The sequence below is a fragment of the Lutzomyia longipalpis genome, chromosome 2, assembly GCF_024334085.1.
Source record: "Lutzomyia longipalpis isolate SR_M1_2022 chromosome 2, ASM2433408v1".
Classification (NCBI taxonomy): domain Eukaryota; kingdom Metazoa; phylum Arthropoda; class Insecta; order Diptera; family Psychodidae; genus Lutzomyia; species Lutzomyia longipalpis.
The window spans coordinates 35,743,992-35,765,996 of record NC_074708.1 but is presented as its reverse complement, the minus strand read 5'-3'; the positions used below and the strand labels follow the sequence as shown (position 1 = coordinate 35,765,996).

Below are 22,005 nucleotides of genomic sequence, written 5' to 3'. Positions count from 1 at the left end.
GCAGTTTTTACCAGTGGGAAAATTCTTTACAGTTTTTACATTCATATTTATCAACTTTAACTACTCAGTCATAAAAGACAATTAAAATTCGTACAAATATTTTATCAAAAAATGATATCATGCTATATTTTTTTTATGTATGATACGATTTACATGTAAGGTGCTCCTTTAACGTGATTTTAAATGGATTTTCAATAAAACTTCAAATTTTTAAAAGAAATCTACTCATTGTTTTAAAAGAGGTCATTAATTTTAAATTTTGTAAACATATTTAAAATTTTGTGATTTTTTATGTCTTGATCTTGAGATAAAACGTTAATCGATTTTGAGAAAGAAAAAATTAAAAGTGATTAATTTTTTTTGTAAATTATATAATTAAATACACATTGTTACGGAAATGTATTATGTACTTAAGAAATTAAGAAAGAGGACTTTCGGACGGATACTATGCCAATTACTTTTTTTTATTAAAACATTAAAAATTAAATAAAATACAAATTTGAAAATATTTTGAGAACGAAATTTAACCAAGATTTGACTTTGAGTAATGTCAAAAAAATTCATTTTCACCAAAATCGAATGAATTTGGTTAATGTAGATTGTAAGAAGTTTTTAAACCTTTCAAGAATATTGGCTGAGAACTGGCTTTTCTTTTACATTTTCTCGAGTCATTTTGATTATATTTTTTCTATTTACGTTATACTTACTTATTCTGAGTAAACTAAAAAATACATTTCAGTCCAGAAAATGTTTTGTCGTAACTAAATCATCAGCAAATTAACTTTTGCAAAAAGTTTATTTCTTTTTTTTTTTAATATACTAGAGTTTACTGATGGTAAGCATAATATATAATTTTATTACATAGTTATCTAAGAAATTATTTAGATGAAAAGTAAAAGGTATCAATAATATTCCGTTGAATTACCCTCTGGATTTGATTCGTAAATAGTTAAAATTAATCAGAAATTATATGTTCAGAAAGCAAAATGAACCAAATTGGCCCACATTTTAGCCACAAATATACTGATTTACTTTTCAGCATTACCTACCTATTTTAAATGTGAATTTTCATGTATACAGAAGTAATTAGACTCCATTAGTAAAATAACCCCTTTTTGCATGATAATTTTTTTGTTGTTGCAAAACCCAACCCCAAAAACGGTGAGTCAACATTGGAATTATTCATTGGGCCATGTGCAGTGAATAAATGGATGTATATTGATATAAATTGCTAAACCACAATAATTTTTCAATTTACCATGCGCCCGTTCCGCATTCCGTGTAATTTAAGTGTAATTGCTTCCGTGGTGGTTTGGAGTTTGAGAAGAAGGAGCTAAAGTGAAAATTCGTAAATTTCCTCATAGTGTATGGGGTACATTTAGCCCTGCAGCACGTTGGATTGCATTTAGGAGTTGTATTCCGTGTTTAAAGGGGTGAAGACACTCCACAACTTCTCTCTACCATATACTACAATTACACAACTAGAGCTTTTCAACTCCACACAAACTGATCAAACATTACGAAGAGGGCCAATAGCAATTCAGCTGTTAGTCAATATAATCAACAGTTTGATTGAAAATAGGGTAAATGTAATTAGACTTAAGAAGTAGGACTGACAAGGAAAGTTTTGCTTGAACGTATAAAATAAATAAATAGTTTTACATTAGTTGAGGGAAGTTTATTTAAATTCCTGACCCTTCAAAAATGGACGTTGTGTAATTTATAAAATATGCATTCAAAACAGCTCGTGGTATTAATTTTGATGTAATTTTTGGAAGGCTGATAATTGTAATATGATTTGGGATTTAAAATACTTTGCTCAAGTTTCCTGGAAAACTTCAATGCTTTCATGTGCTTCCAATAATTTCAAAAATGCTCAGAAAATTCTTTTTGAAATGGAATTGTAACGATTCTTGATTTAGAACTTTCAGTTTTATAATAATTCTATAGACTCAAAAAAATAACAAAAATTTTTCAATTCTTAATCAAAATTTGATTAAAAAGGAGGTTATTCAGGCATATATCTATGTAATTCAAATTCGAGGAAACAAAATTCTAATATTTCTTGTAAGAAAAAAATCAATTTGCTAAAATCTTATCAGCAAAGATAATAGAAAATAAGAATATTTGTAAAAAAAAAAGTTTTATAATCAGAAGAAGTCAATGAGAGTCACTCGTTTTTCTGTCTCGTGTGTCCCTATATCTAAATAGAAAAAAATAAATATCAAAATGAATTTCTAATAAATTGTAAGCGGGCACGCACTAAATGAATTTATTTATAACACTCGTTTCCATGGGTATCAATAGAAAACAAGCTATAGCTCCTACCTTGATGGTGTATACTGTATAGAATGTCTTTTCATACCTTCTCCGGGACACCACAAAACTACCCCCAAACTGTTCTGCATATTCTGCCAAGAGTTACAAATAACAGTACACAAGTCTCGGTTCCATCATAAATTTTCTTCTGTTTTTCCTCTTACTATCTTGCTATATTGTTACTTTTTCCACAGCTAGACTTTTGCACACAACCGCAAGAAAATGGATGAGGAATATATTTTACACATAACACGGAGATTCATACAAAAGAAAAAATAAACACCGTACCCCCCAATGTCAGTGAATATACAAAAAATATAAATTTTCCGAAGCAATTCAAAATATATGGTGTATCGTGGGTTTTCCTTCTTATATCTAAAAACAACTTACAACTCATATTTTATGTAGGTATTATTTACATGGTAAAAAATACAGATTTTTTTTTGAATATTTTTGTAAAAATGAAAAGTCTTTGGACTTTGATTGAGTTTTGATCTTTTTTTATATTAGTCGTCTCGTCAGTATTGGCTCAGAGACAGTCATCTCATTCATCCAGTTAATTTGTCCAAAGTTTTATTTTTTTTAGTAAAATTCATCAACACATCGCGTTCATTAACTAATTCATTTCAATATGAAGTGGTCATAATTTATATCAAGCAGAGTTCACATACATTGAGCCCCAAAATTGACTCCAAAATAGAATTAAAAGTGATTAATTTACAAATTTTATAATCACACATAATATGCAGGAGGGTGCATTCAGTGGAACATTGGACTAAGCACCTCCATTTGTATACCACTAAATGTATGCATAAATTCTCGCAGACACGGTGTCGGGTAATAATGAATGCACCACAAATCCATAAAATGAATTTTAGATAGTTAATTAATCGCAAAATTTAATCTCATTATGTCTGATCTATCTGAATCAGGGCATAACTTTTAAATGCATCAACGTTGACTTTCCTTATTTATTTGTGAGTATACTACACATCCAGATAATCTAAATCGTAAAAACATACATACATAGAAAATATCACAATAGATCCTTTACCATGGGAAAACTATATCTTACATAAATGAATGTGAATATTAAAATTATCTCTATTGCCTCAAAACAATGCCCGTTATTGTGATAGAACGCCCAAACACCCAAATAGATAGTGCGGAGAAAATTGTATATACTCTCGAGGTCGATTCATTTGTACCCAGAAAATCCTATATAGATATCCTAATAGTTGAGAGAGGATGAACAAAAAAAAGAAAGGGAATTAAGTGGCTTATAAGTTTATTAAATTTCACCCTACAAACTTCAAATCCTCATACTCCCACTTTTGGATTGTCTCCTTTTAGAGGCGCAAAATTGGTGTTCCACTTGCTACCCCCGGGAACTCTGTTTTGGCACATTTTCCTACCGCTGAACAATGGGAGTTGAAATTGGAAACAATAGAGGTTTTGTGCGATAACAGAATTTCATTGCTCTTACACCGAAAATTATTTGAATTGTTTACCCACCCACTCACCCCACACGAACTTTCAGGGTTCAAATGTGAGAATTGTGAGCCCGAAATATTCCCTGTGTGGCGTGAAAAAAAAACGAGAGAATGGGTTTTAGAGGAAAATTGCACAACAATTTTATCGCTTTTATTCCGGGTTCTCCTCTGCCGCATCATCCTTTCACCGCAGAAAGTACAACTGCCGACGCCTCTATTGAGCCTCGGCACTCATCATCTTGTTTGCCGTACGCGATTTCCGGTCGATCATTTATAATCTCTTCCACTGTCTATTTCATATGTTTTTCCGGAAGAACAAATAATAATCGTGATACAGCAATAAAAATTCTAGTTGCAAAGGTATTAGATTTCGCTCACTGCTCTATTTCCGTTAAATTGCACGGGTAAACTGTTCAGTGGAATTAGTTATATTGACTTAAATAGTTTAACTATTTAGTCAAAATCGTTGTAGTGCTGAGAGACTATGGGTAACTCCCACAGTACCCTCGACCTTCAGCCTCACAGCTAAGACTACATCAAAGATTGATGTACTTTCCTCATTTCTTCCGACTATCTATTCAGCAACTCCTTTTTCTTTCTTTCTCTTTTACCGCCTATGTGTTTTCCTTCGCTCTATAATTCTCTCTTCTATTCTATCGCCAATTTGACGGTCTAGAACCTATAGGTAGCTGGCCGTCATCGGGGGTAACAAACCTCTCCTATTAGTAGTAAAATTTTTTAGTAAATAATCTCTGAAGCTAAACGTAGATTTCTTTTCAAAATACCCAAAATACCTTTAGAGTTTATATACATTCATACATACAATTATCACGACATTATGTACAGTCGATTGATAACATATATATAGTTACATCCGCGATGCATCATGAGTTCGCAAGAACTTCCTCATATTATCTATACTATTCCCTATTTAGTATGATGGCTCCCCTGAAGCATGTAATCACAGCACAAAAGTAATCATTTCATGGTCAAAATAGCAAATAGCAATCAAGGGGTGAACAATTAATAATTATCATTTGGCTTTTGGTGGGTGGATGAGTTAGGAAAAGTTGTGTGTGGGAAAATTGCCAAGGAGTGTGTGCTAATGTTTCACAATACTGATTGTATCAGATAAAAACACAACACTCTTAGCCATTTGATTGTGATTGTGCTCTTTTCCCTTCTTATAACTCCTCTGGATATACAACCAACAAAAAAATCTCTTGGTAATTCAGAACTACACATATCGCCCACAGAGTGTGGAGATTTAGTCCAAAATAGAATTGAAAGAGAAAGAAAAATCTTGGCAAAAATTCTTCAGTGAGGAAGCATGAGATAGAATGCTTCCTTTCTGAAGTTCACGATCAAATGTGCTTCTTTTCCTTAAACAGAGTGCGAATTTCCGGCAATTTATTGGAAAGACTGGGTGGTGGATCCAAGTTAAAAAAAAAAAGAAGATAGAAAATACAGCTACAATGCACCATATGGCGATGGAAACGCCAGAAGCCTCAATATTGTATTGAGGAGAGAACGTGCAGGGCAAAGAAGCTGGAAAAATCCCAAAAATGCTCATATAACAGTGGCCAAGACGACAAAAAGAAGTAAAGGCAAACAACACGACAATCATCATTTGCTGAAAATTGGTGCAGTTATATCGTGTTTTTTAGGGTAAGTAAATTAATTTTCAATTTAAAAAATTAAAGAATTATTTATTTGTGCTTTTGTTTATAAGAAATTTATTTTCAATGAATTTGACCCAGATTTACCCATGAATTTCTTTAAATTTTCGCAATTTGACTTAAAAATGGTCTAGAAAAGTCAATTTTTAACCAATTTTCTTAAAATTTTGCACAAGATGTTCTAAAACTCTTCCTTAAACTGAACTTGTTCTACTATAATTAAAATAAAATTTTTATTTAATATTTATGCACTCAAAGTTAACAAAGCAAAATTGACTATATAGAAAATGCAGTTATGGTCAATAAATGTACCTACCTATGTATGTACAGAAAATGCGATAGTAAAAATTATTACATATTTGCACATTGCACAGTAACCCAAAAATGCTAAATTTCAAAATTAGATTGTGTATACCAACTTAAATTATTTTATGATACAAAATGATTATTGCAAAATGTGGAGATAAATTATACGGCATTAGGCAGCATTTTGTGGATGAGAGTCAGGAGTCACATCCACATGGTTGAAAATTGAATTGATTTATAAATTGCTATTAGACTATATATATACATACAAACATAGTAATTCGTTAACTCTTCCGTTTGCCATATCACAAATTCTATGTAACAACTCATTCTATGTTCCAGTTCGATTTTCCGAAAAATCTATTTTGTCAATTAGTTTATTTTATGCTAAACTATCATAAAAAATCATATTGAAATTTAAAATATAGGGGAGACCGGGGTAAAAATAGTCATTTTGGAATTTTCAAATGTCAATTTCTCCCAAAATATAAATCGGAAAAATCGGAAAAAATTAGGGTGCAAAGCCTTACCAACCTATAATTTTTGACAGTAATTTGGAGGTTATCCGATTAGTACTTTAGGAGTTAAAAATGAAAATAGATTTTTGGCCCATTTCCCAAACTTTTGCGTATTGAGAAAAACGCGTTTTCCGAAGTTTTCCTTCAGCAATTTTCCAATCTGATAATTTTTCTCACTAGCTGGGTTACTACAGAAAACATTGCCAAGGTGTATTTTTCAATAACTTTTAATGATTTTTCTCTACAATTTTTTGAATCAAAACATACCCCTTGGGGTAGATCTAGTCATCCCATGTAAATCATATGGGAGATCGAAATTTTTGGCATATTTTCTATTCATTTGTTGTAAAATGGCGTGTTTGAGAAAATCGCAAAATTCTCTGTTTTAGTGCGTATAAAAGTGAAATTCCTTGTCGCGGATCAAAAGGTGAGAAGTTTAGCTATCAACTACTATCAATCTCTCAGGTGGAAAATCTTTGGAAATGTCGGAAAATTCGACCGACTTTATTTAGCCTACTGGTGACTATATTTACCCGCCGCGTTTAAAAATAGTCAGAAGCGGAAGGGTTTAGGAAAAGCTCGAAAACTCATATTTCCCGTGGAGATAGAGAAAAGTGGTCTGAGACAAAGTTGTAGGCCAGGAAATTTCCTATAAGAATGACCTATCGAGGAAATTTTTTTGCCCTTGGGGAATCCTGCAGATAAGGATTTACGCAAATTGACTATTTTTACCCCGGTCTCCCCTAAATTTGAATTTTATTTTAAGGATGTTATTATAATCCTGATTTCCTATACATATTTGCTAATTCACACCAATAAAATAATTTTTGTATAATTCACGAAAAAAAAAACAATTTTTTCAAATAAAAACAAAAATGATTAAAGTTTCGTGGAATTGTATTAAGTGTGATAGATTTGGCATGGCGAATTACACAGCCAAAAGGTGGTGTGGTGATTAGGTGTGGAAATTTTTGAGTGATTTGCAGAAATTCAAACGATGACGAAAACGGTGAAAATTGAAAATCGAACCACAAAAACTTCCGATGCCATATAAATGGCATGGAGTTGACTATTAAACATGCGAGATAGACAGTTTGATGGTAAAACATGCTTCCTATCTCTGTCTGTGAAAGTGCAGTCAGGGGGTGGTTTTTGGGTGAATTTAGCCAAGCTAGTATCCTGGGCTGCTGAGGAAGGGTGGCACATATTTCGACGACATGTCTATTCGCACGAAAATAATTTAAATTGAATTGAAAGTCAAACGAGGGCCCTGTGAGACTGGGTTCTGCGGGCGTATATTGAAGCAGGGGGGGAGGACGAGCGGTTCGGATTTTGGAGTAATGTGGAAAATTCAATTGCTTCCTTAGAATTTTTAAGTTTGCTTCTGGCGTGCATAAAATCACTTCAGATGGGAGGATAATTGATAAAAAAAAATCTACAAAATGTTTACATGCTTTCTTATGCTAAACCTTCTTCGGGTTAACTTCCAAAACTTTCAAGTAAAATCTACAGAGATAGGTAGGTATATATACCTACCTATATTATGTTTATACATAAAAATACTATTTGAATCAAAGTTGGAATGATTTGAATTAAACTTGAATATTTGAAATATATTTAACAACTCTTCTAGATCCGATTAAAATTTGGTAGAAAACTGTGATTTTTTATTAATATTCAACACATTTAGGTACCATTGTAAATAGTATCAATTCAGAAGATTATTTAAATTAATCTCTCAATGCACAATACATTATATAAGTACATAGTGTTCCTATATATCTACATTATGAAATATTTTGAATTATATAAAAACCAAGGATGGCTTTTGATTCGTATCCTAAATATGGATAGTTAAAGCTCTTATGGGATTGACAAAAAAGCCCACATAGGAAGGGAAATGAGTGGTGGATCCTTTCACCACTATTGCGGAACTTTTTTTTGGTGCCTTATGTGTAATATGGATTCCCATGAAAATGCATTCAAGCTCCAATTTTTGCCCACTTTGTTGGTATCCCCACAGCAAAAGGGATGATCATTCCTGGTTCTCTTTTGAAATCATTTTTGGTGTCTCACTTCATCCATCCTGGACCACATTTGGTGCGAAAGGCAGAGGAATCCCGCACCACAAAATAGTGCTATGTACACATGCAAACCTACTATACCTAGTTGACCACACACAAGGACTGCAGAACAATAAATTGTATACAACATTCTGCTGTATATGGAATTTCCACTTTTGCGCTCGCCTACCCCCAGAGAGGGCTCTCTGTTGTGTCATTTAGAACGGAAATGCGGATGAATGAAGTATTGGAAATAGGTTTTTATGTCGAAGCCTATATTGGGACAAGGGTGAAGGAAGGTACCTACCACAACCGAAGTGCATGAAAGTGGGAACGAATGGTATGTGGAAGCAACAAAACAAGAGCATAGTCAAATAATTAACGCTTCTCAGTGGTGAGGTAGTCACTGATACAGCACACTTCGTACAAATATCCTTCTGTACAATATATTAATTTACTCTTCAGTTCGCTGCCACATCTCTTTCTCATCGCCTGCGATAGAATTGTATTATTATAGGAACTATACCTACTGAGGGTATTGAAATGTTCTTTAGTCTTGCACAGACTGAAGCTGTGAAAGAGGAGAAAGCGAATAATTGCTTGAACAATTATTGTATTGAAAATATTTAAGTCTTTGTTTCAACATTGGTTGATTTTTATAGGTTCTGTGTCTAACGGCTAAAGGACATCTTTTGATACTACTTTGTTAATATATATTTTTTTTTAATTTTTTTTTATCGAATTTTCCAAAGACATTGGAAAATTGTTCTTACCGTATAGGTAGAAGAGAATCCGCGAAAAATTGAGATTGAAGTTTAAAATTTTGAAGGACGAAAAATAAGGAAAATTCTGTTTTCCGAACAAGACAGGGAGTAAGATCTATACCTATACCCATGCATATGTAATACTAAAAGCTCTGTCACAAGTTGTTAATGATCAGTGAGAATAAATAAAGTAGCTTTGGGAAGAAAATGACGGTGATGGGAATTGAGTGCAAGAGTTTTGTGATTATATAGTATACTGTGTATAGATACCCATTGATTTAATCGGACACATATGATTCGTGTAAAACGGTGTAAATTGGATGTACTGTCATGTCATGTTAAATATTGTCTAGGCATCAGTGAATCATCAAACTGGTGTGAGCACCAAAATCGACAAAATATTTTTGCACCAAGATAGCAGTCAGCGGAAACTTCCGCAAGAGGCATCCAATTCCTATTTGCGGCAGAATTTTCCCCGGTTAAGAGACACGTGTCACTTGATTTTCCATGACGCCCCGAAATTCGCGTTGTCGTTAAAACAAGGAAAATGCTCTGGCGACAAGTTGATGTAAAGTCGAAAAGTAGTTAAAAGTTAGTGCAAAAGAAGGGGGTAACTTGCGACTTTTGACGACAACGTATTTACCGAAAGGGTGATGGCATTTTCTTTGCAGAAAGTGCAATCAATATATTATTTAGGAAATACATAGATGAAAAAAAGTATGTGAGTACCTACCATCTATCATCTTATCACGGTTGTCTGGGAAATGAAATCATTTTGAAGAATTAAATTTATTTTTTACTTGTACCTATTTATACAAAAGCAGGGAAAATCATGATATAATATAGGTATGTACTACCTATACAAACTCTTGGTAAAATGTGAAGTTTCTTCTTGCGTTTATTTCCTCTCACAAAATGCCATTGCAAATGATTTGGTAAAAAAGTAAATAATAGCAAAAGAGACAACAATTGTCAAACAGCATCGAATATTGCAAGAACTTTCAACTTGAATATCGAGGAAATTATATGTCATACCAGATCATTTATATTGTATTGTTGGATGTTAAAAAAATATAGAAAGCTATATTTATTTTGAAACGTATATTATTGATTTTATTAGACTTTGGTAAAAAATGTGAGAACCTAATAAAAAAAAAGTTTTATGTATCTTTCTTAATTCACAAAATATTCACAAATTTCTTACCAGCTTTTGGCTTTTTAATTGAAAAGATAACAGCCATAAATTCTCAGCAAAAGAATCATTTGGTAGAATTTTGTAAGAGGCATCTTCACCTTCCCGTGTATCCTCAATTCTCATCCTTGAATGAATTTATGTGTATAAGATTTATATGCTACGAGTACACCATCAGCACAAGCAAATGTATGTATTATAAGCCACATGCAGAAGATCCTAACCGAGAATGGAAGATAATAAAATTTTAATAATTTTATTGTATTCTTTATGATGATTGTTACTAAACTACAACACATAAATGTGCTTCATAATCCATTTAAAGCACACGTTGAAGATGATTGAAGTCATACGGGAGTTTGTTCCTTATTCTATGCTACACTTTATCATGCGGAACTGAAATATACGATAGTATTTATTAATATTAACACTCATATTGGGGCTGGTGAGATGTGCAAATGGAGGGAAAATTGTATGATATCACAAATGTATGTATGGTGCAGGGATGAAATTTTCGTAGATTAACCATTGAATTTTTTACACTTATCGCCCACCCTCAAGCACTCACAGCCCTAAAATATGATTGTGGAGCTGTAGGAAACGGAATTAAGCTCCCATACACACTGAGGCAAGACAAATTATTATCTGAATATGCAAACCATGCAAAATTGTAATAAATGTCATGTGTTTCTGATTAATATGTTCATAGGGTGTTTATACGCCTCTATGAGGTTGGAAAATTCTTCGGCTTAAATGGAAATATGAGAGAGTGCACAGGAGAAATGTAGAAAAGCTCTTGCTGAGGTGGTTTTATCACACATACTTTTCACTACCTATTATGTGCATTTAAAACTGCGCAAACAGGTATGTGCTGGAAAGTAGTAGTAATTGAATAGGTTTTCTTTCTAGGAAATCTTTATTTTTAATGGCACATCCTTTAAAAATTAATATATAATTTAAAATTTAAAATCTTATTCAATTTCCTAATGAAAGTCTCTGATGAATTAGCTTTATAAAATATCAAAATTTTCGTTTAGAATTTTGATCATAATTATTAAACGATATTTAGTTAAATAGGAATCCTAAAAATATTTATTTTTTTAGGTCTGAGAAGTGAGAAGCTTTATTTAAATAAAATTTTAATTCTTGAGCACTTTTATGGTTATTAAATGTTACTATTTTTTATCACACAATTGTTCTGTGGAAACATCGTTTTGCATGATCACCCGCAATTCCACACAGAAAAGGAGTTAAATGTACAATATGGAGAGAATAAAAAAACCAAATCCACACAAATGGTTGTAATTATGAAATTTCAATACTCCACCCCTAACCTCGCCTATGACAGAGCAATTCACGCTGTGTTCCAATTAATGTGCCTGAATTCAATTTGTGCAACATCATTTATCCGATATAAAGTGCCTGGGATGTTGTGGTATGAGATAAAATAGCGAGTGTCGCAGGCAAGTTTTTGTCGACAAGGTGAATTTACATGAGACATGGTGTGGAGTTTCTTTTTTTTATCATTAAACATTCCACGACCAGAAAATGTATAATCTCCATCAAAGTTCCCGGCGTGGCATCCTAAACTATTTGATGAAAAAGCTCCCATCTCATCTCCCTCTAGGATATTGCATTCAATTTAATTAGAAAATTATTCAAATACCATTTATCCTAATTAAAGTTCTAGTGAACATTTGTTCATTGTCATCCCAACCCACACTATGGGCACGTACAACTTTGTCGCCAAGTTCCGTGGCATACGACAAATATTTCCTCTTTGCGCTATTACTATGTACCTACTCATGAAACACTGAAAAACGGCCTAGAAGTCATATGTACTTATAGGTATAAGTGTTAGCAAAAGAACATGGTCTAGGAGAGATTGTGAGATGTTCAAATAAATTTTATATATATTAGGTATCCTAGTAGATATTTATCTTGTAGTATGCAAAAGCTTTCAAGCTAAAAACATTATAATTTAGGGATATTTTTTAATTTCCCTCCCTCTTCTCGTAATTTATTGGGAATTAAAAATAAACACTCCAGAATTAAATTTAAAAATGATTTCATTGTGATTTTTTACACGATTAAAATACGCAGTAGAAGCCGTAGAATAATATATAATTCACAAACTCGAAACTTATTTAACTACCAAATATGTGCAATGCGATACAGACGAATAAAACAAATAAAACTATATTCTTAGTTTTGCTGCTTTAGTTTGTTTATTATTTCATTTGTGTCACTTTATTATATATCTACATACTACATGCGATTCTTAAATAAAAATTACGCATTTACCATAAAAATTAACTAGTTACTATAATCCTAATAAAAAAAATCTTTTTGGATTTTATTAATTTCTCAAAAATTTAGCAAAATTTTAAAGCAGAAAAAACTTTACAATTACTACTCGATTTTGCATAAACTAATATTTTTGCAGAGATTTAAATTTTCTCATCATATACAAGATGCATGAAATTCCTAAAAGCAACCTATACCCTAGCTAACGTAATTAATGCGACCGTGTAAGGCGTTTGCATTTCCAACATTCCCTTGTCAATGAATATATCTTGTCATTGGTGGGAGAAGGAAAGTAAGGAAAATGTTGGAGGAGGGGGTGGATGGTATATAAGATAGTGATGGAAGGGAGGTTATAGGAGCAGTGGTGGAATTCAGAAGGGGAGGTGGGTGTGCAAAAAATGTAAATTAAACTCCATGTCGAAAGCAAAAAGTTTTTCACGCCATCCTTCTTGTCTCCCCTCCCCCACACCATTTTCTCCATTCAATTTCCCGACACCAAAAATGTCGACATTGGAAACTAGAAGTTTTAATATTGAAAAGCTCACACACGTACCCCGGGACCACCCCATTCGACACGAGAGGGGGCACCCTTATATGTGAGAAGACTATCGCCGGCTGTTGAGAATCGTTCAAGAATTTATCACATGGTTCAAAGTGTGGGTATAAAATCCATTCACTTAAATACATTATATTGTGTTTATGCGCCCAATCCGGGACCACCCCAATTGAACACCCCCAAAACCCAATATCCATGAAATGGTGGCCCCGACATAGAAGAGAGAGAGAGAGTACCCGGGTGGTTGGTTCGATGGGATGGTGTGATTGGGTTAAATTGAGAAGGGTCACCGCACTGGGTATACGTACATACATACATTGTGCGGAGGCTGCTGAGGGGGAGGTACTGACGATGATTCTCATGTGCTTCGATTATGTTAGGAAAACTTGGGTAGAAAGTCACCTTCTCCCCTGCAACAATGAGAATTTGTACTGTGTCAGTGAGATTTTAGTTAAGTTGTCTGATAGGATGCTATATGAGAGAACCAGAAAGATACAAACCCCACAGGACCCTGGGAGATACCCAATTTCCCGCAATCTCTCACACTTGTTCGGATAAAGTGGCAGCTCTCGGACAAAGTTTCAGCACTCAAACCCACCCACAAAAACAAGACAATAGATTTTGGTCAGTTTAATATCTAATCAAGTCACACAACCACCTACCAGAAGCCCCAAACCACAATTGAAAGATTTTCACAGTGAATAATGGAGACAGAGTGAGAGTGCTCTGGGAGACGGGGTGGGAGGGGGTGAAAGCAAAGCAATCAAAGCTTCGGCCAAAATGAAATCCACTGAATTGTGGGGGTTGACCCAAAAGGCATTATATGTATACCAATCTCTCGACAAATGCTTGTGCGGTGAGAGTTTCAATAATTCAAAGGTTTTCCAAATGGCACCACGTCAACCCCATTGTCACAATCAATTTTGTACCCCTTTCCTTTTTATTTGCATGTTTATCTTTTATGTGTACCTCCCCTATATATCTCACACCCCCAAATGCCTCCGAGAACCTCTTTGGGTATTTCCACTCTTTTCATCAAAGGAAAGCACTCCAAATTGACGATAAGCTACTTAGTTTCACTTTCGTTTTGTATATCACACATGCACACTTTTCCCACTCGCTCTCTTACCCTCCCCCGCATTTTCTTCTTATTTTGTCAAACCCTTTGACTCGTCTTTTCACATTCAACGCACCCCACCTCGGAATAAACCACCACCCTCTGACTTGTGTCATCGTCGATAGAAAAAAAATCTGTGAGAAGCATCACCGCATTCGAGAAAGATTGAGGAAGTGAAAGGAGAGAGAAAATAAAAAGGAGACGCCAAGTGGAATCGTTTTGAAATCCTTTTTTTTTCCTCTATGTCACCCTTAACCCCCACATACCGACCCCAAGTCGTACAGCAATAGAATTTTTCCATCCGATCAACATAAATAAGCACACATAAGAGAGTGGTACAATAGCATCAGTATCACAAGTTCCAATATTGATGGAGGCACGACTGAACGGTTGGAAGATGGTTGAGGATTGTAAAGTGTGTTGTTTTCGGTTAGTCACTTTTTCCGATACAAGTGTCCTGCTTAAAAGGAAAAACGCCCAAAATTGATCGGCTTAAGTGGCAAAAAAGGGAAATTTAAAGTTGATATATTCACTATACATCTATTGTATTGCAATCCAGATATTTCCTGGAATTTTTTTTGAAAATTTTAATTCTGTCTAAGAAAGTAAATTCTTGAAATTTCGTTCAAAAAATTCTTAAATTATTCCTTAAGCTTAATTCATTCGACTTTTGCATTATTTATAAAGTTTTGAGTTTAATTTACATTAACGCACCTACAATACCAACCTGCGTTATTTTTAAATTAGAAAATTAAAAATTTGGTAACGACAATAAGGATTTAATATTGGAAATATTGGATTTATGAAAATTCAATATTTTTGAAAATATTTTGAAGAACATTGTATAACTATGTTTATAATATAGCTTAACCGCTTTAATAAATCTCTGATTAAGCTACATATGATCGGAATGCTCAGATAGTCAAATCTTAGAATAGAATGACCCAAATCAGACGTTTTGTTCTCGATCAAATCGATTTTATCGAATGGGTTATCCTCTGGCCAATATAATATTTTCTTCATAGACTGTGCGTGCAGTAATCTGATTTTCCCATACCTATCTCTATTTTCACCACAAAACATAGGTTTTCTAAGACATGAGATTTTAGATGTTACGTATATTGCTATTATGTATTATTTAAAATTGAGATAAGAGGTAATTTGTTTAGGATTTGTATATTATTCACAGTGGGACGCCATTTCCACAAATTTTTCTTCAATCCTTGTGAAGAATCTTATTTAGGTTTGGTGTAAGAAGAAGTGAATACTGAAGGATAATGACGATAAAATCTGCAGATCGCAACAATAAGCTTTCAATGCGGGAAGTAGCTCGTTTTTCCCCTGTGTGCACTGTAGCTTTCCCACTAGGAACAATTTCGTATGCTTGTAGCAGAGAGATATGGGGAATATTTAGTGTGCCAGACGACAGAGATGCTGAAAGCGTTTCCAACCGAAGCTTTATCTATTTAAAAATTAAATTGCATAATGACATTGACGCGAGAACAAGTTTTACCACTCCCCTATGTATTTCCACCTCATGTGCGCCCCATAGCGTCACGACGTCGTGACTTCTTGGGTTTCATGGAGATATGGGTAGAACAGAATGGGTTAGAGAGGTTCAGGAATAAGGGGCACTGAGGTGGTGAGACAATTGGGTAACATTCTATTCTATATACATAAAGGTTAGCATTTCAAGACGACGTTGTGAAAGAGTTTTCTTTGCTTTTTCCTTGTGTGTCTGATATAACTACTGAAAGAATCATCTTTTCTTTTATATCTCTCAATCCATTTAAGTCTCTTAAGCAATTCCTTTTGGTGGTCGCCAATTGAAAGCCCCCCTTTTTCCCCGTTCACAGAGTTACAAGCCCTCCGATAAATTGGTGTACGCCAGACACAACATTCTGTTTATGAATTGGCCGGCGTTAAATGCAGGAAGAATGTCAGAAAAATACAGGGGATCGTAAGGATGGGAAGAGGAAATGGGTGCTTGTCACTAACTTAAACGCTTAACGACCAAGTCATTTTCCACTTTTATGTGCTTTTCTTTTACGCTTTCCGCCTTTCTGAATGAATGAGTGCTGGATGGTGCTTTTGTGATTTTAGTGTACACCAACTGAGGTTCTATGGACTCGTTGATGTCGCTCAGAGACTTCATTGAGAAGAAATTTGACCCAGGAGAGTGATACGATTTTAAATTACAAGAGAAATTCCACCGTAGAAGCGCAACCGCCTTGATAATCGAATTATCCTATGACGTTCCTCTCGCTCGCTCTCTCTCTCTCCTCCTCGTACTATATATACCTTCCGTGTACCGCGCTCCTGTGCTGACTTCTTGACGTTGCGCCCCAGTAAATGCGACCCCCCTTCACCGTAATGCTCTTTCAAAAAATTTTGCACTTAAAGCGCAATTTAAAGCAAATGGACAGTGGCAGCACCACAGAATAGCAGTGAACCCACCAGTCTCTCGCGTATGTAGTACATAACACGTAGGTAAGGGGCTACGGGTGATTTCAGTACCTGTACTGAGAGACACATATTGCACAGGTGAATGGCTTTTATCCACCACCCCTTACCAGTGCATCAGCGCCTTCATTCTAATGCGGAAAGTCAGGCGAACATAGCTCAGCCAGTGGTTTAAATTTTTTGATGGAAAAGTGCAGTTAAATTTAATTGTCTAGAAAATTTTTAGGGGCCATGCAATAAACGGGGGACCATTAATTTTTTTTGTTCATGTAGGGTCGTCCCCATTCAACAACTTTCCCTTGGTGACTTCTGCATTGAACATTTGGAAAGGTTAATTAATTTTTAACAGCTCGTTTTAGGGATCCACCAAACACAGAGTTTCAATCTGTTGACGTTTAAATTTTTAATTCCAATCATTGGATTTTTGGGAATTTTATAATTGAGATTTAAGGGAGCAATTTTGGACAAAATAAAAGACAAAATATTTTGAAAATACAAAATATTTTGACATTAAACGTAATTTTGCACAAAATATTTCTCTAAAACTTTTGTCAATCTCTCCACAAAAGAAATTTTTGCAATTTTAGGTACAATAAAAGGTGAAATATTTTGAAAAACTGAAATATTTTGACGTTTAATGCAATTTTAGACAAAAGACAAAAGATTTTTTGTGTCAATCTTTTGACAATCTTGTGAGAACGTCTCCACAAAAGATTTTTATAGGAGATTTGTAATTTTGCACAAAATAATTTATACATTACACAAGAAATATTTTGTGTTTTACAAGCATCTCGTCGAGGTGCTTTTATAAAATCAAAATCTTTTGTCAAACTGCGGTGTTTACGCGTTGCATTTTTTAGAGTTTTCTATCATGTTTCTCGAAATAGCAATGGATAATAATGCAATTTCGGTTAATTGTGAAGCTTTGTGCAAATGGAATTTGTGGAATGATATGTTTAGCCAATTTAGCTGTGTCCATTTTCTCTTTTCGCGGTGTTGGGTAAAAATGTTATGAAGAATTTCTGTGTCTTTCCGGCAAAAATTTGGGAGATCGCTGACAAATTCTAACCCTATATAATCAGGATTTTGGGTCAGAGATCCCTTCCCTATGTTCCCAATGCGAGTTTTTATGTGCAAAAACGAAATATGTAGGGCTAATTAATTCAATAAATATGAGTCAATCAATTCATGTAAAACAATCATATTAGAGTGACTCATTAACATTTTCTTGGTGTAATGAAAATCGAACTGATGAGCTAAAAGTCAGATGGTTTTTTGGTCTTCCCAACATCCTTGGGGTACCTAATAGACGACACGCATGCTTGACTTGATTTTCCCTAAAAATTGATTCATTTCATATTGTTCAATTGCCCCAATCGTAAACATAACCTAATAGGAATGTTATCTTCTTCTTATTTTTTCCATCTATAAACTCTCCACTCGAAAGAAAAACACGTCACAAAAGGCGACAAAATATATCAAAAGTCTCCCAAAAGATATTTTATTTAAAATTGCTCTTCATAAAATGTCTTTTGTAGACTTCACAAAAGACAAAATATATTTTATTTTGTCCAAAATTGCTCCCTAAGTTTTATTTTTATATTATTTAGATATTTTAATTTATAAAGAAATATTAGGATTTTATATTTCATACTTTTTCTATACTTTGGTTCTTAAAACATGTATAAGGGATACGAATAAAAGGACTTAGGTGTACATAGTAGATATTTTACAAGGAGTGCCCCAACTCGTGTTTTTCCAGGATTAATACCAAAGTTTTTTGTTGTTGTTTGCTTACTAAAAAAAAATATGTCAGACTTAAGAAAAATAACATTGAAAGTTTTTACGTTGTCGCATAAAAAGCAGCATAGACAAATACTCCGCATTACTCCTTTCTTTTTTATATCCTTAAGTTCGTTAATGGTTGTCCTTAATAAAATGAAGGGTCCAGAAATACATACAGCCACAATTTTTTAAACATTTTCATTGTAGGTAACCCATTTTCACTTTCAATCCACAACATTGCATTTTAAATTTCTGAACATTCACTGTGATCCCGTGGTTTGCATAAACGGGATTGTGGGTAAATCAGAATTTGTTGCACGGTTAGTGGGTTGACGTTGCATAATCGATTGTGTGTAGTAGTATGGTATAGTGGTTCTTGTTCATCGTGGTTTTCTCTCTAAAATGGAAATGGGATTCGAAAAACAAAAAAAAATACCTACATACAATATGTAGGTATGTATACAAAAACATGGCATATATAGCAGAAAAAAGCGTGATGGCTAAGCGTGGTAGGTGGTGGAGAGTCCTCGATGTGTACAAAAGTGTAGGCAAAAATTCTGAGGACCTGCCACCTCTGCGATAGTCTCTCTGGCTTGAGAAACAGAGACAACGACACGCCATGAATGATAATACTTGTATTATTTTCTTCAATGGTGACATGAGATAGGGTGGATGTTCTGCAGAAGTTGAGTGCAAATAAAGTATAAAGCTTTATACCGATTCAATGGCGGATTTCTTCTTGACTCTCTGCATGTACTCTGCACTATACAACATCCTTAATACACTACTGTCTTAGTTGTAAGGAAGTAAAGTTTTCTTATATGAGACAACGGTGGGCGCATTGTATATGCAAAATATTCAGGAATCCAAGATGAGGGAGCTCTGAACTACTGAGGGTGATTTTTACCCAAAATTCATGATTTGTTTTATGCTTTAAAAATACAATGTTTTCTTTTCAATGTCACCTATGTATATTAATTCCTAAGACACACGACTAACATTCTATGAAATTATTGTTCCGTTTTTACTATACATACATATATGGTTCTAGCTAATGTATTGTTCTAATTTCTATAATATATAGCAAAACCTTTTGCGAATTAGGTTAGATTGAATCTAAATTATTGCCTGTATTTTCATTGTTCTTTGGTTCGTTTCGTACCATGTATATAGTTACATTCGACGTTGGTTGTGCCATTAAATCTCATTCCACGTAGCGAGATTAAAAAAGCGTTTAAGTTAAAATCCAAACAGAATGTCTACACTACTGCAACACCGTGTTGTACAAGAGGATACAGCCGGCAAGTTGTGTGGAAAAAGCCAAATTTTAATTCCATAAACACCGCTTAACCGAGTTTTATTGCTCCCTCTCCCTGGCTCACCATGGGTAGCATCTGAATACAGAATATCCTGTATAAAGCGGAAGTGAAAAAAAATGCATTATAATTCGTGTAAATTCGCGTATTTTTTTCTGCTATTGCATACACAATATTGGTAGCAATAATGTATTTGAACATTAAAGTTTAATTTTTGCTTTAGCCTCCCAACATTAGGCTTCTGTGCTGGGAAATTGCACTACCATAAATTTCAAGCTTGAATTTAATTGGAATTTTTAATTTAGACTACCTTCCATATAAAACTGTATACATATATGGGGACGTATTATGTATGTATGTACGTTAAAACCTTTTTGAAAAGTTGACTATTATTTTAAAATTTGTCAATAGCACCCATTCTGATTTTCCATAAATGAGAAAATCATTGAAGTAGAATATGTAGCAGTTCCATACTACCTATCTCCCAATTTATTTTCCACTGAATGACCTCTGTTATTATTCTTTTGGTATATATAGGAAAAATTTTCACCCGTTATTTTCCATCTAATGCACTTATTTACCAACAAACATATTTTGAGAGGTAAACAATTGGAAAGGTATTCGAACGAGTTGCATTACAATGAGCATACAAATCCCACAAAGTATATTTAACCAAAGGAGTGTGGTGTGGGTCGCTGTTCTTCAGACAATATTCATCTCTTTCTCTGCCTTTATTTACGTTTCTATGCACATTTTTGTTACTCAAACTCTTTCCGTTTATTCTCCATTCCACCCCACTAATTTCATCCTCGCATATACTCATCGCGGGTGTATTAAATCCATCCACAGAGTTTTCTTTAGCACACCTACATATGTACATATACAATAAATAGAAACAATGGGGGTGCATCAAGAGAATACTCTGCGCAGAAGATTTTTCACCTATATATCTGCTCTAGGAATGTGTTTTAAATTAAGAATATATCTACCTTTAATACATTAGCATATATGCTATATCTATAGATGCAAGGATTAATGTTCTTACAAGTCAAAAGTAGTATATTTTATATGCAGGCAAACACCTTTCCTCACCCTTGAAGCAATTGAAAAATCAAACCATTATTTTATTGAATTACTTTGATTATTTTATTTGAATTCATATTAAACAAATCCCATTCACTCCCTTAACAGCCACAAAAGCATTTTCACATTTTCACATTTTACAGAAATTGTGATGTATGTGGTGTGAAGAAAACTGTTTTCTATTCAATAAAACTCACACGAAAAAATACCTACATATACGCAGGATATCCCACACTCAGTTTTGGCATGAGAAATGAAGTACTTGGATGTGTCTCCATATAGCGCCTACATGAATTCGAATCACTGTGAAAGGAGTTCTGTGAGAGGAGAAAAAAAATCGACAAAGAATTGATTGACATTCAGGAATCGGAGTGGAGAAACAAATAAAATTCTCTGTCTTTGTCACATCTCAAGAATGTGATTGTACGGCTGGTGCTCCTATAAGGGAGCATGGTAAAAAAAAAAGAGCTAAAAGGGAGGCAATAGAATGGATTAAGTGGAAAATTGAAAATTTAAATTATTCTTCTTATACCAAGTATTTTTAATTAATCACTTCATGACAATATAAACGATCATTTACAAAGTTAAGCTATGCAAATTAACTCAAAGTGGAGAGTGAACAAATATTTCACTGGAAATTCAATTAAACGTGCTCTTTTTAATTAATTTCTCATACAGCAACAAGAATTGCATTTCTTAAAGATTTTCACTGTTACATGACTCAAGGAGAAATAAATAAGTTAATTTTGTAATAGTGGTTCTTGTTTATTTTCTTATCAACTTCAAGGAAACTTCATAAATTCAATTCATTATTTCTTGTTACTTAAGTCGACGTGTAATGCTAGTTGAAGAGCTTAAAGTTTTACTATACTTTTTTGGTTTTCCAATTGTGTTTGATGGGACAATTTTCGGTCTTTAAAAAATGGCGTTTATTTTTAAATATTTTTCATCACTTTTTATTGTTTTCATCGCGTAATTCTTCTATTAAGAAAAGTATATAAGCCAAAAATTATGTATAATAGAGGGAGAAAAAAATGAAAAACG

General features: G+C 33.8%; 1 protein-coding gene across 3 annotated transcripts in view; it reads left to right on the top strand.

Annotated features, from left to right (window-relative positions):
- Nucleotides 1–22,005, top strand: part of LOC129790465 (protein amalgam) — a 55,938-nt gene that overhangs the window by 747 nt on the left and 33,186 nt on the right. For 2 of the 3 annotated variants that reach the window (XM_055827954.1, XM_055827952.1), the window contains exon 2: nt 5,204–5,480. The gene's annotated coding sequence lies outside the window, so the exon portion shown is untranslated. Of the gene's footprint in view, nt 1–4,961; nt 5,133–5,203; nt 5,481–22,005 lie in introns of those variants that run through there. The other variant, XM_055827953.1, reaches the window with a different exon arrangement.